Source organism: Protopterus annectens, chromosome 15.part0 (assembly GCF_019279795.1).
Source record: "Protopterus annectens isolate FY-2018-M chromosome 15.part0, PAN1.0, whole genome shotgun sequence".
Lineage (NCBI taxonomy): Eukaryota > Metazoa > Chordata > Ceratodontiformes > Protopteridae > Protopterus > Protopterus annectens.
Genome location: NC_056749.1, coordinates 116654572 through 116674975, shown reverse-complemented (window position 1 = coordinate 116674975; position 20404 = coordinate 116654572). Strand labels below are relative to the sequence as shown.

The 20404-nt window shown below is 43.7% G+C and overlaps 1 protein-coding gene across 3 annotated transcripts in view; it reads left to right on the top strand.

Annotated features, from left to right (window-relative positions):
* The window catches only part of SHROOM4 (shroom family member 4), a 1399869-nt gene that overhangs the window by 1139187 nt on the left and 240278 nt on the right, over window positions 1-20404 (top strand). The gene's annotated exons all lie outside the window — the stretch shown is intronic.

Sequence of the window (20404 nt, the reverse complement as noted above, 5' to 3'; positions counted from 1 at the left end):
TAACTTTTCTAGGAGCCAAACTAGACACAGAATCACAAATGGCTTACCTCACAGAAGAGAAGCAAGAACAATTACCACATTACTTCAAAAGCCTAGCAAAGCTCACCCAGATGACTGCAAGGAAATTCCTGCAGGCCCTGGGTTTCATGGCATCTTGCATTCTACTGATTCCACTGGCAAGACTACACATGAGAAAATTACAATGGTACCTAAAAAGTTTATGGTCTCAACACAGCCACAACTTAGAAGCAATTATCCCACTCATCCCATGTCTAAAAAGGGAATTTTTGTGGTGGGCCCAAGCAAGCCAATTAAACAAAGGTATGCCTTTCAACAAGCCTCAAACAAGCCAAACCATTACAACAGACGCCTCAGACCATGGATGTGGGGCGCACATGGAGGGCAGATGTATTCAAGGGCAATGGACTCCCCAGGAAGTACATCTGCACATCAATCAAAAAGAGATGTTAGCAGCAATGCATGCAATCGAGGCCTTCGGAAAATATCTTCAACAAGGTCATCTACTAATAAAGACAGAGACAACACCACTGTTATGTGGTACATAAACAAGCAGGGAGGTACTCATTCTTACCCCCTTTGCAGACTCACAATGACTCTTTGGGAAAAATCCCTGAAACTGAACATACAGCTACAATCCCAGTTTGTTCTGGGCAGGGACTATGTTCTAGCGGACAGTCTAAGCAGAAACATCCTGGATCCACACGAATGGATGTTGCATCCAGACATTTTTGCACAAATAACTTCTGCATGGGGGAGGCCGGACATAGATCTCTTTGCCTCCCACCTCAATCATCATCTGAAAAAGTTCTGCTCGAGGTCACATCATCCACAAGCCTGGAAAATAGATGCTCTCTCATTCAGCTGGAACTCTCTAACAATCTATGCATTCCCACCTCTACCATTGATGACCAAGGTGTTACTGAAGATCAAAGCAGAGCAACCGAAAGGCATCTTAATAGCTCCAGATTGGCCAAGACAGCACTGGTATCCATTACTAAGGAGCATAACTTGCACCAAACCGTGGCCCCTGCCTCAATGGTCTCCACTCTTGACTCAGCACAATTACAGGACGGTTCATCCCAACCTGCAAACTCTGCAGCTGACAGCTTGGAGGGTCCCATGATTTCTCCCCATATTTCTCTCTCCAAGGAAGTTCAACAGACATTATTGGAAGCGCGCAGACCTTCCACCAGAAAAACGTATTCAGCCAAATGGAAGAGATTCAACATCTGGAATACCAACAAGGGACAGGATGCATCAGTAATGAGCATCCCACAGATATTGGAATACTTGGCAGACATGCTGCATAATGGACTTTCCTATTCTTCCATAAAAATACACGCTTCAGCAATTTCAGCAAGATACAACACTGATCCACCTGTGTTTTCACATCCTTTGCTAAGACAATTTCTAAGAGGGGTAAAGAATATCAAACCTCCCAGAAAACCACTAGTGCCTGCATGGGACCTCAGTTTCGTGTTGGAAAAATTAACTCTTCCTCCCTTTGAACCAGCAGCATCTTCAGAATTGCAATTTCTTTCCTGGAAAACAGTTTTCCTGTTGGCAATAACCTCAGCAAGAAGAGTTTCGGAGATACAGGCCCTCATGGCAGTACCTCCATTCCTCATTTTTCATCAGGGCAGGGTTTCTTTAAGAACCAATCCTTCTTTTATGCCAAAAGTGATATCCAGGGTGTCTCTAAATCAAGCAATTCACCTGCCTACTTTCTTCCCCAATCCTCAAAATAAAGGGGAAAAGCTAGTGCACACTTTGGACATTCACAGACAACTACGCTACTACTTGGACAGAACAAAGGCCAACAGAAAGTCTGACCAACTATTTGTAGCTTATGCTCCTGGAGTGCAAGGAAAAGCAATTTCCAAACAAACAATTTCAAAATGGATTGGACATTGCATCAGATTCTGTTATTCTTTCCATGGAAAGGGTGTGCCAGCCAATGTCAGGCCACACTCCACCAGAGCTACAGCCACCTCCACAGCCTTCCTAAGAGGGGTGGCTACAAAGGACATTCTAGAAGCTGCTACATGGAGCTCCATGCATACATTTTCCAAGCACTACAACCTCCCTTTATACTCCAGATCCCGAGCAGGCTTTGCTTCGGCAGTCCTGCAGGGCATTTTAGCCACACCATCCTTATCTTAGAGCCTACCACCCCCAGCTTGGCTATGGTATTCAACCCATATGTAAGGACTGCAGTTGCATTCTTGAAGGACATAGTACAGTTTTGTACCTACCATAAATGTAGATGTCCGATAGATATGCAACTGCAGTCAGGATTTCCCTCCCTCCTACCCCTCTGTGTATTGGGTCCACTTCCCTCCTTTTATACTTAGCTGGGGATATCTGTTATGGTGTATCTGTTTATTGCTATTGTGTATGTCTGGAATTTTTTTTTATCCAGTTCTAATTTTAGCCTTCCTTGGAGGGCACCTGGCATCTGGGGCAAGAAACACTGAGGAATATGGCGTCGGCTGATGCTTTTATACCCCAGCCGCTCTGACGTCGGGGAGGAGGCGACATCAGCCGACATCGGACCCAGACTTTGGAATCCGGCCGACCGAGGGCTGCCTGAGGCAGGACAACCCATATGTAAGGACTGCAGTTGCATATCTATCGGACATCTACATTTATGGTAGGTACAAAAACTGTACTTTATTTCAAGCCTTTGTTCACCCAGGCCATAGTATAGGCTGACCAAAAGCTTGGAAGGCATATTATGTGTGAAAGACGTACAACTGCAGTTCAGGGAGGTGGACTGTCCATAATTTTATGAAACTTGTACTATGTAACAATTAGCATCTGTCTTTTGCCATCCTGCCTCCGTCTGCAACATCAGTGGTATATAAAGGTAAATGATCCCACTACAAGTTTTTTTCCTTGCAATGCCATATAATGAGAATAACTGGAATCATACCATAGATAATTTTAGGAGGCCAATACATGTAATAAAGCATTTAGGAGCTGCCTCTGTCTATTAATAGTACAGGAGCAGGCCTGGGGTAGATTTTCTGTTTCCCATCCATAGTTCTAAGTTGAGCTTGAGTATGGACAGGGAAGAATTTTATTTTATGTGCTGGAGGAGTTTGTTCCAACGCAGTGGTATCCTGTGTGAGATATACTGATGTTGCAGAAGAGGTTTAGATCCCTAGACTGAGTTTTTCTGATGCCATTTGACTTGCTAATGTGCAGTAAATCCATCAGTACTGGGTCAGAAGATGCCCTATATGGCAGACATGGGTCACATCTTGGCAGTCTGTAAGATATTAAGTATAATGACAAGGCTTTGAGTTGGTCCATGCAGGACATGTTTACACCTTGTATCCTTTTAGTAAGGTACCTCTGTAGGCATGCCATTTGCATGTGTCTGGACAGATACATGCCAAAGGGGACATTATATTCACTGACCAGCCTAATGATGGCTGAGTAAAGGGGGACAGTGATATACCTAGATGTCCTGTGCAGTATAGAAGGACTTTCTTACCACAATGGACACATGCTGTTCAAAGTTAGGTCACTGTCCATATAAATACCCAAATCTCAAACAACTGGGTCAACTCTTAGGGGCATATTGTCAATGAGGTAGTTCCCTGGCGTAGATGACTTCTCAAAGGATACAATAATGCACTTTTTGGCATTTAGTTTGAGTCCATGGTTTTGGCAACAGTTATTTATTTGGGACAAACCTTCCTGCGGGATAGCTGTATCATTTGGGGATTCAGTGACTGCTCCTAGCTTTGCAGTCATCTGCAAACTGTGGCAGAATTTAGAATAAGCATGGAACCTGTGCAAGTGTATATTTAAAATTTGCAGGTGCAAGCTCAGGATGGCATTGATATGTGGGAGGAAATGGACATTTTTCATAACTTCCAGGTGTTGAAATTGAGAACAACTTTAAGTTTGATATTCATATCTCTCAAACCGTCAAAGTACATAAGAAATTAGGCATCCGCTATAGAAATAAACAATTTCTAACTAAATACACAAAAGCTACCACTGCCCATACACACCTCTTGTCTACACTATGTGCCTCTCCCATCTTAACTAGTCTTAGAAAAACTGATCTAGCTAAACTAGATTCCTGCTATAATAAAATTGCTATGTTCTCCACAGATTCCTCATCTCGGACACATCACTGTACAGCTCTAAAATTACTAAACTGGCTCGAGCTACCTCATCTACTACTCTTTAATCAACTAACTCTTGCCCATAAATCCTGAATCATCCAGATAAAACCCCGTCTGTGCATAACCTTCTACACCCATACACCAGTAAATGCGCTCTCCGCTCCAGCAATAAACTACTACTTAGTAACTTCAAAGCAAACAGCTCAGCTGCGGTCGGACTATTCTCAAATGTCATTTCCAAGATGTGGAACAAAGTACCAGCCCCAGTAGCCTCCAACTGCCTCTATAGCTCAATTTAAAAGATGTCACACTTAACTGAAACTTGGCTCTGCTCCTGCACAGGTCCTGGCTAGTTTAATGTAACAGTATTTTAGCAGCCTACACCTTACCAATGGCCACTACCTTGCCTATGCAACATATGCCTGAATTTGACTGTGTATATAACTGTGGACAATTTTAGCCTGAAACAAATAATTGCATAATGTATAGCTCCTCTGACATCAGTCTATCACTTACATTAACCTATTTTGTAAAAAGCCATTCTGCAATGTGTCCATCATGTAAATAATTCAGTTATCTTTTGCATTTGTTGTTAGTAAATAATTCTATTGTTTGTATTGCATGGTTCAGATTTTAGTGCTGTTTACTATTTTATATATCGGCCAACGTCTTGTACTGTTATGCATATTGTACTTTTGGAGTTTTTCTCCCGGGCCTCCACTGAAAATGGACCTGTGTCCAGTCAGATTTTCCCGGTAAACAAATATTAAATAAATAAGTAAAAAATATGTAAAAACTTTTGCATCGGGTAGATTAACATTAACAATGACCTTATCTGTTATATTTTGTTTCTTCTATTTTGCAGATGTCTGTTTTTTTTTTTTTTTTGTATCCCAAAAGTAAAACCATGTACACGTCTTGACAGTAGATTGCTTCAGAATTCTGTTTATTGTCCTGTAAAGCAACAAACTTGAAGGAACAGACTTGGGACCCTTCTGGGGCATCTTGGACTTAATTATAAAGTTGTTTGGTGGAATATATTTCTTTGATTGACAGACACTCTTGAGCAAGATAAGTTTACCTAGGCAACTCCCTCAGAGCTTCATTAGTGCACCCAAGTGTTAGCAGGGAGAGCACGTAGGGCACTGTCATTGTTACCGCAGTGGTAGTTAATACATTTCCCAGTATAAAAGGGACAACAGAGCCCAATCGGTACTTTCTCTCAGTAGTAAAGGCATACGTAGCAAATCACATTCTCCTAAAGAATTTAGTAAAGCAGCAAGGACCTGGGAGACACTTAAGTGTTTATTTAGAGACTTCTTCCTCCCATCTTCGGGGCAGGCTACTGAACAGACAAGGAGATAGAAGTTTGGATCAAAATATATAAGAAAATTCGAACATTGGCTAATGAATCTGACATGGAGTGCTGGTAAGTGGCGGTCACTCAGGGAGTAGTACTGGGGTGAGTGCAGTTCTAAGAGACTAAGTGCTGATTTTAGTTGTCGGTGTATTAATGTGAGATCTGTGGGCAACATCTCTTGCCATCTCTCTTGTGCATCACAGAGGCTGACAGCTGTAAGTCTTCAAACTATTTAACAGAGGAACATGTTTTATCTTTTATTAATTTGTTAACATCAGGAGGTACGCAAACCATGAGGTGTAGTGTTTATCCAACTTTCATAAAATCCTAGCAAATAGAACTTGAAAAAACGTGAGCAAGCAAGTCTGAAATGTAGATTGTTGCTCTCACAAACTCATGAGATGTGGACAGAGGCCAGGGTAATGCTCCTTCTGTGCTGAACTTCTTTCCTGTCTAGATACAGTGTATCCATGTTTTCTCTTCTCCTGTCTAGATACAGTGTATCCATGTTTTCTCTTCTCCTGTCTAGATACATTATATCCATGTTTTCTCTTCTGTGTCATTTACTGTCGTGATTATTGTTTCTGTAGACATTTTCATGCTGCATCTATTTGTATGTAGAGCAGAGGTGGCTAAATCAGACAGTGGGACATATCCAGATAACGTCAGATTTTCTAAACACTTGAAGTTTGCACAGTTTTAACAATGATATGCATACACAAAGAGTATAGAAAAGATGCCTCCCCTTAAATTTCTTCCTTATACATAATACCCTGCATGTATTTTTCCCACAAATTCCATTTATTTCTGAGTAATTTGTTTCTTCCCCTTTCTAAAGATCCCACCAATTCTTTCATCTGTTTCACAATATTCATTGTTTCAGTTACACTTGGTTTGATTTGGATTTCCGTTTTCTTCAGACAATAGCATTAATGTCAGTAAGCCCGACTTTGTCTTGGCAGTTCAGATCCTGTATAACAGATAAAGAAACAATTTCCTTAGGTATGTTATCTGCTCCCTCATCATTTCCAACAAAAAGATTGCCATTTCTTTACATGCCCAAAAAACATGTTCCCAAGTACCTCTATCTTTTCCATCAATCCTCTAGTGATTGCTGTCTACCCAAGGAAGCATTCTCTATAGTCTGCTTGGATTGTAAAAATAACTATGCAGATACTTTCATGCAAAAATCCTAAACCTTTTCAACTTCATCGCACACTTGAGAACCATATAAATGCCTTCTTAACTATTCCTTTGTACGCTGCCTTTCCATTCCCTCTCTTCCCAATCTTTACAAACCTCTTCTGATTGATTGATATAGTTTGCATGCAGTATTTTATATGCCCTAGTAATTCTCCCGTTGTTAACAGCAGTATGTGTTCTAGATTAAATGAAAAACTCAATCAGAATAGGTCTTTCACTCCTTTCTCTTCGCCTTACTCTGCCTTCACTTCCAGTGATTCAGAAGTCTTTAACATGCAGTCCAAACTTCTGCTTGGTCTCATTCCACTTTATTACATTATCCTCCGCAGTTATTTGCTCCCAGCACCTTGATTCCTTTGCTAACTTGCTTCAGTAAATTCCAGCCCTCTCTTGATTTATTCTCTATTACTAGTACCAGCATTTACTTTCTGCTACTAATTGCTAATATTCTGTTTGGTTATTATTGTTCTTAAGGACCTTCATTCAAAGTACTATTCACTCCGTATTTCTAGACCCCTTCCATGTGTTATCATCCCTTTCCCCTGATTTATAACTGTCTCTTGTGTTATATATGTAAGCCTTAATTGTATGTATGTGTTGTGTTATGTATGTAAACCTGAACTGTATAACTGTAACATATCCCTTCAAATCAGATAGTCCTAAACCACCTTGTTTTATGGGGGGGGGGATTCAGTCTTCCCTTCTCAAATAAATTGCTTCAACTCTTGATTAGTTACTGTCCACATCTTCTCCTCTGCTTGATAAACATATGCCTGGCCTGCATATAAAACTAAAGGGACTAAATACACATTTTCACTGTTTATGTCATAATATCCTCAACCATCATCAAAAGCTTTCAGTTTCTCAGTTTTTGTACTATTTTTTGTTTAGGTTCATCCCTCATACCCTTAACTACCATAACAGTATAATTTTTAATCCATGTACCTAACTAACTCTTCTTATTGTGCCCTGCAAGTATGGGTATTGCTGAACCAGTTCATGTTTTGGTAAATAAAACAAAGGCTATAGCAGTAAGTTATCTTCATTAATTTTATATCCAGAAAAGACTTCAAACTGTCGCAAAGTGATCTATAACAATTTTCTTTACCTATAACACTAAACATAAAGTTTATAACAAAGGGGAAAGGCACCATCCCTGCATTTATTCTCTTTTTGGACACTACTTTTTGGAGAGGAACACTCCCAAATTAATTATTGCTTTCAATCCTTCATATATCCTCCTAATTAATGATATTATTCTGTAAGGAAAAGTAAATGTCTGCATTTCACTACTCAAAACTGCCAACTGACTCTATCAAATGCTTTGTCTGCACCAAGACCCACCAACAATAGTGCTATTGTCTTACATTCAGGTTCCCTCTGGATCATTGTCATTCTTTTAGTGTTTTAAAATGTTTGCCTCCCTTCCACAAAACCATATTGATGCATATCTGTGAATTTTGTCAGCACCTTTGTCATTTTCTAGTATTGACATGAGCATTTTTTAATCACAGATGAAAACTGAAATATAAAGCTGGATATGAAGGATCTTTTCCATCTTTTGGTAATACAGCCACCAAAGCTTTCTTCCAAGATGCTGGTAACCCCCCCCCCTTTTTTTTAAATACTGTTAAACAAAAAATTCTAGATTTTTTTTCACTTTCTTCCCTTCCAACATCCAAAGTTCCACTGGAATACAATCTGACCCTGAAGATGTCCCTTTTGATTGACCTTACATCACCAGTTTTATCTCTTCTCCTCCTATCTTGGCTATTAATTGTTGATCTTCGTCTTCCTTTAACATTGGCATAATCAAGTCTTCCATAAATATTTCCATTTGTGCCTTCTCTTGGCTTCCACATTCCTCTGCTTTATACATATTTCATAAAATTTCTGAAATGTTTCTAATACCTCTATAGGGTCTCTGGCTATTTTACTTGTCATTGGCTGTCTAAGTTTGGCAACAACCCTTTCTACATTCTGTTGCCTAAGTCATTGGGCAAAAAGTTTTTTTTTTTGTGCTCTGGAGTTGTCAAAAAGAATCGCTTAACAGCGAACTGTCTAAACTGCTGCATACTTCCAAATCCTCTCTTATTTAGCAGTCTTGCAGTAATACTTCATGTTTTGTGAGATTAACTCTGTTCTGCAATATTTTAATCTTTGTCAACTTTTCTAAATGTTTTCCATCAATAATTTCCCATATATCTTCACTTACTTCTGCCCTGCATTTTCATTTTATCCTCCAAAAGAAAAAGATCTGTTCCCTGTAGTTTTGTCTGTACAAGAGTCAGATGAATCTGATGCATTTGAATATGAAGACACACAACCCCTCTCTACTCATGAGGATTCTCATGCAGAGGATTCCATCCCTTCAGCCTCTCCCCCGAGGACTTTTCCTTTGGGGAAACCCTTCATACTTTAAGGAAGCATTTCCAATGGAAAAGTCAGGACTACCCTCAGCCTAAAAAGAGACTCCAGGAATTCTTATATCTTCCACAGCACAGACCCCTGGCCATTCCACCAGTCCTAGATGTTGTGGATGATGTTTTCCTGGAATCCAGTTTGACTCCTGACACCCTCCCTCCTGCACCCAGAAAACCTGACCAGTATTACAGAATCCCTGACTCTCACAAATTTCTTTTTAAAAATCCTACTGACCCTGAGGTAATTTCTCAGTGGCGTAAAGGAATTAAAACAACTTGTGCTAAGAATCCCACTCCTTCATATAGGGATTCCCAAGCACTAGAAATATGGGGTAAAAAATATATACACCTCTGCTACTCTTGCTATTAGAGCACTACATTGCCAGTTCTGTATGCTAAAATTTCAGCAACATACCATGGAACTCCTCAAACAAAAAGTGTCTTCCTTTCCTGCTTGTGCAGAATCTAAAGAGTTACAAGAGTTAATGCATTCTGCAAGTCAAGTAACTAAGCACACCTTGCACTGTGGTTTTGACGCCCTAGAAGCTCCTTGCAGGGCTGCACTCACCGGTTCTGTCCTTAGAAGGCATGCATGGCTTAAGGAACAGCCCTTGCCAGACCATGTTAAATGTAAAATGTTGGATGCACCGTTACACAAAGACAACTTATTTGGCACTAAGGCAGAGGAGGTCTTAAAAAAGATGGAAGAAAAAGCTTAAATCTATGTCGACAATTAAGGATTTCTTACAGGTCCAGCCACCCAGGTTCAGCAGGCATTGCCCCTCCAAGTACTCGTCCTTTTCTGCCCCCACCAAGTCAGTTCAGCCCAGACCCCGTGGAAGCAGACCCCCCTCTAGACAGCAGCCACAGGGAATTCAGAGATCAAAACAGTGGAATCCGCTTCAAAAACAGGGAGTTCTAAGCCACCCCCTCATGGTAAGAACTCACAATGACTCTCCTCCCCCACGCACTCCTTCTGCCCACCTTCACTTACCCCTAGGAGGAAAACTCTCATTTCATGCAAGCACCTGGGCAACCATTATGAACGACCACTGAAACCTCAGCATAGTGTCCCAGGGATACAAAATTTCTTTCCAGACTATTTCAACTCCAAAAGGGTCCGCAGATCTACATCCAAACCATGGGCAGACGCGCAAAAGCAAGTCCTTTCCCTGCTCTCTATGAGGGCAATTGAGCACGTTCCTGCAGAACAGAAAAGCCAAGGTTTCTTCTCCAGACTTTTTTTGGTACCCAGAAAAGGGAGCACCTGGCATCCCATCCTCAATCTATCCATTCTGAACACCTTCCTGGTGATACCAAAATTCAAAATGATCACCCTCCAGCAACTGCTACCCATGCTCTCCAAGGATGCTTGGCTAGCCACCCTAGACCTAAAAGAGGCCTACCTCCACATTCCTATCAGGGAATCATGCAGGAAATATCTGCGTTTCAGGGCAGGATCTCTGCACTTTCAGAAGCTCTTCATGTTTCACTGTTGCAGTCAACACACATGGGTTATCTGCCTGCAGGTAGCCCTCAGTTGGCCCAAATACCAGAGTCTTAGTATTTCCTCATCGGATGCTGTCACTTCTTCCATGATGTCAGGTCGTCAGGGGTATAAAACAGGCAGCCAACGCCATTACATCAGTCTTTCTTGGTGAGAAGGAGCCCGAAGTAGAAGCAGTTTGCAAGTGCCGGTCGGACGTTACCTGAAATTTTTGTTTTCGAGTTTGTAATCTTGAAGTCTTCTAAAGCTAAGTATCCTGTTGGGGATCCTTTTTTCTTGCTCTAACCGATGTCAGAAAAAGTTAACAATTGTCTTGCCTGTGGAAAGCAAATACCTCACAGAGATTTTCATTCTTACTGCATCACCTGTTTAGGCGCAGACCGTGACGTCCCTCGCTGTCGGTTTTCTGCCTTGTTTAACACCCGAACCATATCTTTGTCACTAAATTCTTTTGCTCTCGTTCTTTGTATTCCAAAATGGCTTCAATAAGCCATCCGACTCCCGATCTTCCGAAAAAAACGTAAAGATAAAGGCAGAGACAGACCGCATAGGTCCAAAACTGCTGACGACGCTTCTGTTAAGCTAGTCACCAGTCCGCCAGTACTCAGTGAGGTACCTTTGCAGCCCCTGATGCCTGCTTCTGTGGATTCGCAGGCCTTTGCTGAGACCCATTCGGAGTCAGATCTGCTGTGAGATGCTTCTTTGACTATGGAACCTGCGGATGTCACTACCTCGGATGGGTCCGGAGCCGCTGTGCAGGCACCGGTTTCTGAGTGTGTATTCTGTCCTACCGATGTTCGAATCAAACCGACGACTTCGTTTTTAGACAAAACTACCAAGGTTCTTAGGCCCAGAGTACGCACTCTGCCTAGAAAATAGACAACCAAAGCACATGCTCAAGCTCCCATGCCACAAAAACAAATGCTTAGGATGGCTGAAGACCTTATTACCCTAATTATCGGAAGCTAGCCTTCCCCTGCTAAGAGACAAAGAATTGAGTTTCCTTCTGATTCTACAGACCAGGAGTTTGATGACTCTGACCCTTCTGATTATCAGGACATGCCCTTAGCCTATGAGGATTCAGATGCAGAGGAATCCATTCCCACTGACTCCCGTCCAGAGGATTTTTCTTTTGGTGAAACCTTGCATACTTTAAGAGAGCATTTTCACTGGGAATACCAAGACTACCCTCAGTCAAAAAAGAGACTCAGGGAATTTTGAGTTGCATCAGCACAGGCCTCTAGCTATACCCCCTGTCCTGGATGTTGTAGATGATGTTTTTATGGAATCCAGTCTAAATCCAGATACATTATCCGCGGCCCGTAGGAAACCTGACTGGTACTAGAGAGTACCTGATTCCCACAAGTTTCTTTTCAAGAATCCTACTGCTGATCCAGAGACCATTTCCCAGGGACCTAAAGGTAGTAAGGCTACTACAGCCAAAAATCCTTCCCCTTCAGACAGGGATTCCAGAGCTTTAGACAGATGGGGTAAGAAGGTATATACCTCTGCAACTCTTGCCATCAGGGCATTGAATTGCTAGTTTCACATGTTGAAGTACCAGCAACATATTATAGAACTAATTAAACAAAAAATGGTATGTGCAGAAAATAAAGCTGCACAAGAGCTAATGCATTCTGCAAACCAAATTAGTAAGCATACTTTGCAGTGTGGCTTTGCCCTAGAAGCATCCTGCAGGGCTGCAGTCACTGGTTCTGTACTGAGAAGGCATGCTTGGCTGAAGGAACAAACCTTGCCAGATCATGTCAAATCCAAATTACTCGACACTCCTTAAATAAGGACTGTTTGTTTGGCGCCAGAGCAGAAGTAGTTCTTAAAAAGTTGGAAGAAAAAGCTAAATCTATGCAAACTGTTAAAGAATTCTTACAAGTGCAACTACCTAGATTCAGTAGGCATTGGCCTTAAATAAAAACTGGTCCTTTCCAGCCCCTTCCAGGCCTTTCTCGGGGAAACTGGCCACCCAGACTACAGTCTCAGGTTATGCAGAGATCTAAACAATGGAGTGCTCCCACCCCAAAAACAGGGAGTGGTAAACCGCCCCCAATGGAAAAAGTTAACAATGACTTCTCAATTCAGCTTCCCAGTCATTCCTGTCATACCTTGTCTAAGGGCAGAGTTCCTTTGGTGGGCAGAAGCATACAACCACAACAAGGGACTGCATTTCACTCAACCCCTCACCACCCAAACCCTGACAACAGATGCATCAGACTATGCATGGGGGGCTCACATGGCAGGCAAATGCCTTCAGGGCCACTGGAGCCCAGGACAGATTCTCCTGCACATCAGTCAAAAAGAGATGCTAGCTGTACAGAATGCTCTGACAGCTTTCAGATACCTAATCCTTCCAGGACAGTTACTGATAAAAACAGACAACACCACAGTTATGTGGTACATAAACAAGCAGGGGAGAATCCATTCTTACCCACTCTGCAGGTTAGCCATGGGTCTGTGGAACACAGCCTTGAGCAACCAAGTACATCTACAAGCTCAATTCCTGCCAGGCAAACAAAATTCACTGAGAGACGACTTAAGCAAAAATCTCCTAGATCCACACGAGTGGAAATGGGAGCCCAACACCTTCAACCTTCTGATCCAGAGGTGGGGGACACCAGAGGTGGACCTGTTTGCTTCCCCTGAGAACCACCATTTAAGCAAATACTGCACCAGGAACCCTTACAGCAGGGCCTGGAAGGTGGATGCCCTATCCTTCCAATGGGAAAACCTCTCAATCTATGCCTTTCCCCCTCTGCCCCTTCTCTCAAGAGTACTACTCAAGATAAAACAGAACAGGCCAAGGGAAATTCTTATTGCCCCAGACTGGCCGCGCCAGCACTGGTACCCACTCCTACACAGCCTGACAATGGTGCCACCCTGGCACCTACACCAGAATCCTACCCTGCTGTCTCAGCAGGAGGGACAGATTTTGCATCCATCATTGCAAACCCTAAACCTTGCAGCCTGGCTTATCCCTTGAATTCCCCACCAGCAACCCTCAGCAAACAGGTGCTGGATGTCGTTGTTGATGCCAGAAGGCCTAGTACTAGGAAATCCTGTGTTAAAAAGTGGAAAAGATATTGTTCTCGGAATCGGTCTAAAGGAAAGGACACAGCAGTGCCCTCCTTACCTGTAATCCTGGATTACCTAGCAGAGGCCTATCCTTCTCCATTATGATTCATGCCTCTGCCATCTCAGCTCATTATAATACTGAGCCACTTCTTTTTTCTCACCCTCTCATCAAACAGTTCCTGAGAGGGGCTAACAGCTTAAGACCCCCAAGGAGAGCACCCACCTGTGCCTGGGACCTTAACTTTGTAATGGAAAAGCTCACGCTTCCCCCTTTTGAACTTGCTGCCTCAGCAGAGTTAAAATTCCTCTCTTGGAAAACAGCCTTGCTTTTAACCATAACTTCAGCCAGAAGAGTGTCTGAGTTACAGGCACTAATGGCTGTGGAGCCCTTCATTATTTTCCATGCTGACAGGGTTTCCCTCAGGACTAACCCACCCTTTATGCCTAAGGTGGTGTCCAGTGTGGCTCTAAACCAATCTATCCATTTATCAACCTTCTTCCCTAACCTTCGGAATAAAGGGGAAAGGATCCTGCATTCCTTGGACATGCACAGATGGCTCAGGTTCTACCTTGACAGGACTAAGCCTTTCATAAAATCTGACCAACTGCTAGTCAGCTTTGCTACAGGGGCAGAGGGTAAGGCCATTTCAAAACAAGAAATATCAAATAGATAGCACACTGCATCCATTTCTGCTACAAGCACCATGGAAAACCTAACCCACAGGGGATCAGAACACATTCCACTAGGGCTACTTCCACCCTTACAGCATTTCTCAGGGGGTCCCTACCAGGGACATCCTGGAAGCTGCTACCTGGAGTTCAGTACACACCTTCACCAAGCATTACCACATACCTATCTTTTCCAAATCCAGGGCTGGATTTGCTATAGCAGTCTTGCAAGACCTACTAGCCAGCCCTAACACTTACTGACTGCCTCCACCCATCCTCAGCTTTGAAACGTGAAGAACATAGTACAGTTGTGTACACTTACTGTAAATGTAGATATTCAAGTGTATTCACTGTTGCAGTCCTGGTTTCCTTCCCACCAGCCCCCTGGCTTTCTCTATCTTTCTATCTCTCCTCTAATGGCATTGGTATTTACTTTTTACTGGTGGTGTTCCCCACCATATACTAGCACCCTATTTTGGGGCTCCTGACATTTCGGGCAAGAAAAATTGATGTAATGGCATCGGCTACCTGTTTTTGTACCCCTGATGACCTGACATCATGGAAGAAGTGACAGCATCCAACACAGAAATACTAAGACTCTGGTATTCAGGCTGACTGAGGGTTACCTGCAGGCAGATAACCCAAGTGTGATGACTGCAACAGTGAATACACTCAGACATCTACATTTATGGAAGTGTACACAACTGTACTTTATCTGCACTTCCCTTTGGCTTATCTACTGCTCCCAGAGTTTTCAGAAAATGTCTGGCTCTGGCCATTGCCTTTTGCAGACAAAGTAATATCCAAATTTACCCATATTTAGATGACTGCCTAATTCAGGCTGACAGTCAGGAAAAGCTGTTCAAGCACCTGGCTTTTGCAAAGTCCCTACTGACCTCCCTAGGGTACACTATCAATGAAAAAATCCAAACAAGTACCCACCCAAAGGATTATATTCCTGTGAGCAAGCCTGGACACAGCATCCCAGATGTGGCATTCCTTACACCAGAAAAGCAAACTTACATGACAGCCTACTTCTTTCAACTAGACACCAGACCCCTGTTATCTGCAAGGAAAATCCTGCAAGCTCTGGGGTTCATGGCATCTTGCATTCTACTCATTCCATATGCCAGACTGCATATGAGGAAACTTCACTAGTACCTAAAAAGCCTTTGGTGTCAGCACTCTCAAGACCTGGCAACTCTTATACCAATGCTACCTTGCCTCAGAAAAGATTTTCTTTGGGTGGCAGCAGCATGCTCCCACAACAAGGGACTACCTTTCCCACTGCCCTCCGCCACCCAGACCCTCACCACAGACGCATCAGACTATGCCTGGGGTGCACACCTGGACAGCAGGTGTATACAGGGCCAATGGAGCCCACAGCAAATCCATCTGCACATCAACCAAAAAGAGATGTTAGTTGTCCAGGACGCATTGACAGCTTTCAAGCCCCGTCTCTCCCCAGGGGCTCTCCTGATCAAAACAGACAACACCACTGTGATGTGGTGTATCAACAAGCAGGGAAGGACTCACTCCTACCCTCTATGTAGTATGCAGGCTGTCCATGACCCTTTGGCACACAGCCTCTGCCATGCAATTCCACCTGTTAGCACAATCCCTACCAGGTTCTCTAAACACTCTGGCAGACCACTTAAACAGAAATCTCCTGGACCCACATGAGTGGCAACTAGACAAAAAAACCTTCAGCCTAATAACTCAGAAATGGGGTACCCTGAAAGTCGACCTCTTTGCCTCCCACACCAACCATCAGCTCAGCAAGTTCTGCACCAGGGAGCATCACAGCATGGCTAGGAATGTGGATGCCCTGTCCTTCCCCTGGGTCAATCTATCGGTCTATGCCTTTCCTCCACTACCTCTCATCCCCAGGGTACTACTCATTACTCTAGCTCCAACACCCTAGCTCAAAGGTTACTAGAATTTATAAACTCAAATGCTATGGAACAACTTGTTACCACTCCCACAAGAGGGGAAAACATACTGGACCTGATCATCACCAACATGGGGGCTCTATGCTCCAGACCAGAAGTGTATCCCTCACTGGTAAGATCAGACCATAAACTAATCTCACTGGATATTCACATCCCGACCCCACCCCCTGCCCAGAAAACCACAGTGAAAACTTCTAAAGCAAATTTCACACTCCTCAAAACCGAGGTGGAATCCTTCAAAGCCCCCGGGCTTGTGGAAAATACGGCCCAGACAGCAGAATCCTTTATAAACGCATTCTATGAACACCTTCAGGAATGCATTGATCATGCAATCCCAAATAAAACCAAGACCCAATCCTCCAAAGGCAGGCGTCCTGTCTGGTGGACCCCAGCCATAAACAAACTATACAATATAAGGAGGAAGCTACTACATGATAGAGCAAAATCCCAAAAAGGGAAGGCATCTCTGATCAGTATTAGCAAAAAACTACGGGCACTCATAAAATCGTCTAAGGCCAGCTTCTAGAGAAAAATTGCACAGGACACTAAGGATAATCACAAGGTTTTCTTTAGTTATGTTAGCAACCTGGGTGGGAATTCCCAGATATGCTCAGAATTAGTCCAAAATGACAAAAAATACACCAAACCTACAGACATTGCCAACATCCTAGCTGACAGGTTCAGCACAAACCCCCCCACCAAAAGGACAATTATCTATCCCAGCAGAGTGCTGCCCCCCTGACATCTCAGATGCTCAGGTAAGAGCCGCCCTCTCCAAAGCAAAAAACACAGCATCAAAGGGACCAGACGGTGTCCTGGGCTGCATCCTACATGAACTCCAAGAAGAGCTAAACCCAAACATAAAACTACTGTTCAATATCAGCCTTACTACAGGATATGTACCCAAAGAGTGACGTACAGCAACAGTGGTCCTTCTCCACAAAGGTGGTGCCTCAACGGATCCTGGAAACTATCGCCCCATAAGCCTGACTAACTTGGTCTGCAAATCTATGGAAAGGATCATCATGGACCTCATAAATAAAGATATTGGGGACCTACAGACACTGGATCCTACCCAGTTAGGCTTTGTTAAGGGCAGATCCTGCCTCTTAAACCTGGTCGTTTTCTTTGAAATGGTCACCAAGGCCATTGACGAGGGGAAGGTGGTCCACACAGCCTACCTGGACCTTGCAAAAGCCTTCGATACAATACCCCACTCAGGCATTATAGATAAGCTCACCAGCTTAAATATAAACCCCTATGTCACTAGATGGGTTGCAAACTGGCTCAAGGACAGAACCCACATGGTTAGAATTGCTGGAGCCATGTCAGACTCCAAACCAGTTACAAGTGGCATCACACAAGGCTCAGTCCTTGGACCTTTCTTGTTCGGTATATATTTCTCAGAGTTACAGGCCAACACGGAAGGACTGTGGCTGACCAAGTTCGCAGATGACTGCAAACTAGGCGCCATAATCGACTCTCCAGCCGACACAAGCATCCTACAAAAGTGCGTCATAGAAACAGACAACTGGTGCCAGAGCCATGGCCTCAAGCTAAACGCCAAAAAGTGTATAGTCATCCCCTTTGGCAAAAACAAAGTGCCCACAAATTACCACATAGGTGGTAATCCATTAAGTACGGAAGAAGTAATTAGGGACCTGGGGACCCAAGTTGATAGCAATCTCTCATTTGAAAACCACGTGGCCAAAGTGGTTAGAAAAACATTTTATATAGCCCACCTAATCATGAAGGGATTCACATCTAGATCGGGGAGGTCATCGTGCCTCTTTACTCATCCCTCATCAGGCCCATAATTGAGTACAATGCCCCTTTTGGGATGTACCTTACCAGACACCTGCAGCAGCTGGAAAGACCCCAAAAGTACCTCACCAAGAGAATCAAAGGGCTCAAACAGATGCCATATGCTGCCCGGTTAAAGAAACTCCAGCTCTACTCAGTGGCATACCACCTGCTCAGAGGCGATCTGTGACTGACATATAAAGCCATGTCCAACCCGGAATTAATGGACATGCTGCACCTCAGAAAATCCAAATCCCATTGAGCTATGTGCTCGAGAGACTTGAACCTCAGCACTGAAATAAATAGGACATGCTGGAGGGACAGATTCATAACCCAGAGGCTCCCTTCACTCTGGAATAAAATCCCAGTCCAGGTTAGGCAGAGTCCCTCATTGACTGTCTTCAAGAGGAATCTTGATGAGTGGATGGGAGATCATAGGTTTACCCTGGGTATCACTTCTGTGTCACTGTTAGACAGAGGCACAGTATAATAACCTCGAAAAAGGGCATCGCAAAATTAATTTAAAATGGGTGGCGGAAGCCAAACACACTCTGGCTAGGCTTATAAATGCCCTAGGGCAGATAGCCTAGTATGAACCTATAAAATAAGGGAAGAAAAACCAAGGACAATTTTTATTGCTCCAGACTGGCCTCGCCATTACTGGACCCACTGCAGCACAGCCTGTCCCCTCTGCCACCATGGTATCTCACTCAGACCCCAACCCTCCTGACACAGAGGGAAAGAGAATTCATGCATCCCAAATTGCAGACCCTCAGTTTGGCAGCTTGGCTTATTCCCAAACCACTGATCAATCTGCCAACCTCAGTAAACAGGTTCTAGATGTTTACATGAGGCTGGATGCCCTAGCACTAGAAAGTCTTATGCTAACAAATGGAAAAGGTTCTGCACCTGGATTCAGGCTAGGGGAGCCAATACGGCACAGCTCTCCCTCCCTCTTATCCTGGATTACTTAGCTGACCTTCTACACAGTGGTCTCTCTTTTTCCCTCTATTAAAATTCATGCCTCTGCATTCTCTGTTGATTTCCCCACTGAGCAGCCCCTTTTCTCACACCCTCTGATCAAACAATTCCTAAGAGGGGCTAGCAACTTGAGACCACCCAGAAGAGCACCTACCCCAACTTGGGACCTTAACTTTATGCTGGAAAAGCTCACCCTGCCCCCCTTCAAACCAGCATCTTCAGCAAATTTCTCTCCTGGAAGACAATTTTTCTTCTGGCCATTACTTCAGCCAGAAGGGTCTCCGAGCTACAAGCACTCATAGCTGTGGTGCCCTTCATCATCTTCCATGCTGACAGGGTTTCCCTCAGGACTAACATATCCTTCATGCCCAAAGTGGTGTTCATTGTGACTCTCAACCAATTAATTAATTTGCCCACCTTTTTCCCTAACCCATAGGACAAGGGGGAAAGGATCCTGCACTCTCTAGATCTGCACAGACAGCTCAGATTCTATATAGACTGGACTAAATCATTCAGACAGTCTGATCAATTGCTGGTTAGCTTTGCTGCAGGGGCAGAGTGCAAAGCCATCTCCAAGCAAACTGTTTCCAAATGGATAGCACACTGCATCCATTTCTGTTACAAGCAACACGGAAAGCCTCCCCCTACGGGGGTCAAGGCTCACTCCACCAGAGCAGCCTCCATCTCTGCAGCTTTCCTCAGACGAGTCCCCATCAGGGACATCCTGGAGGCTGCCACCTGGGCATCTGTTCACACTTTCATCAAACATTACTACCTGCCTATCTTCTCAAAATCCAGGGCAGGCTTTCCCACTGCAGTCTTGCAGGGCATCTTAGCCAGCCCCTAGTCTCCTTGACTGCCTCCACCCTTTTCATCAGCTTTGGGAATCAACCTAAATGTGATGACTGCAACAGTGAAACACGATGAACATAGTACAGTTGTGTACCTACCATAAATGTAGATGTTCGAGTGTATTCACTGTTGCAGTCCTGGTTTCCCTTCCTCCAACCCCCTCTTCTTTCTTCTCTCTCCTTACAAGGGACATTTTGGTATTTACTTTCTACTGGTGGTGTTCTTCTACCAGAACCTGGCTCTCATTTGGGGGCTCCTGACAGTTAGGGCAAAAAAAACTGATGTAATGGCTTTGGCTGCCTTACTTTATACTACTGACGACCTGACATCAGTCCTGAAGCAACAGCATCCGAAGCACAAATACTAAGCCTCTGGTATACTGGCCGGCCGAGGTCTTCCCT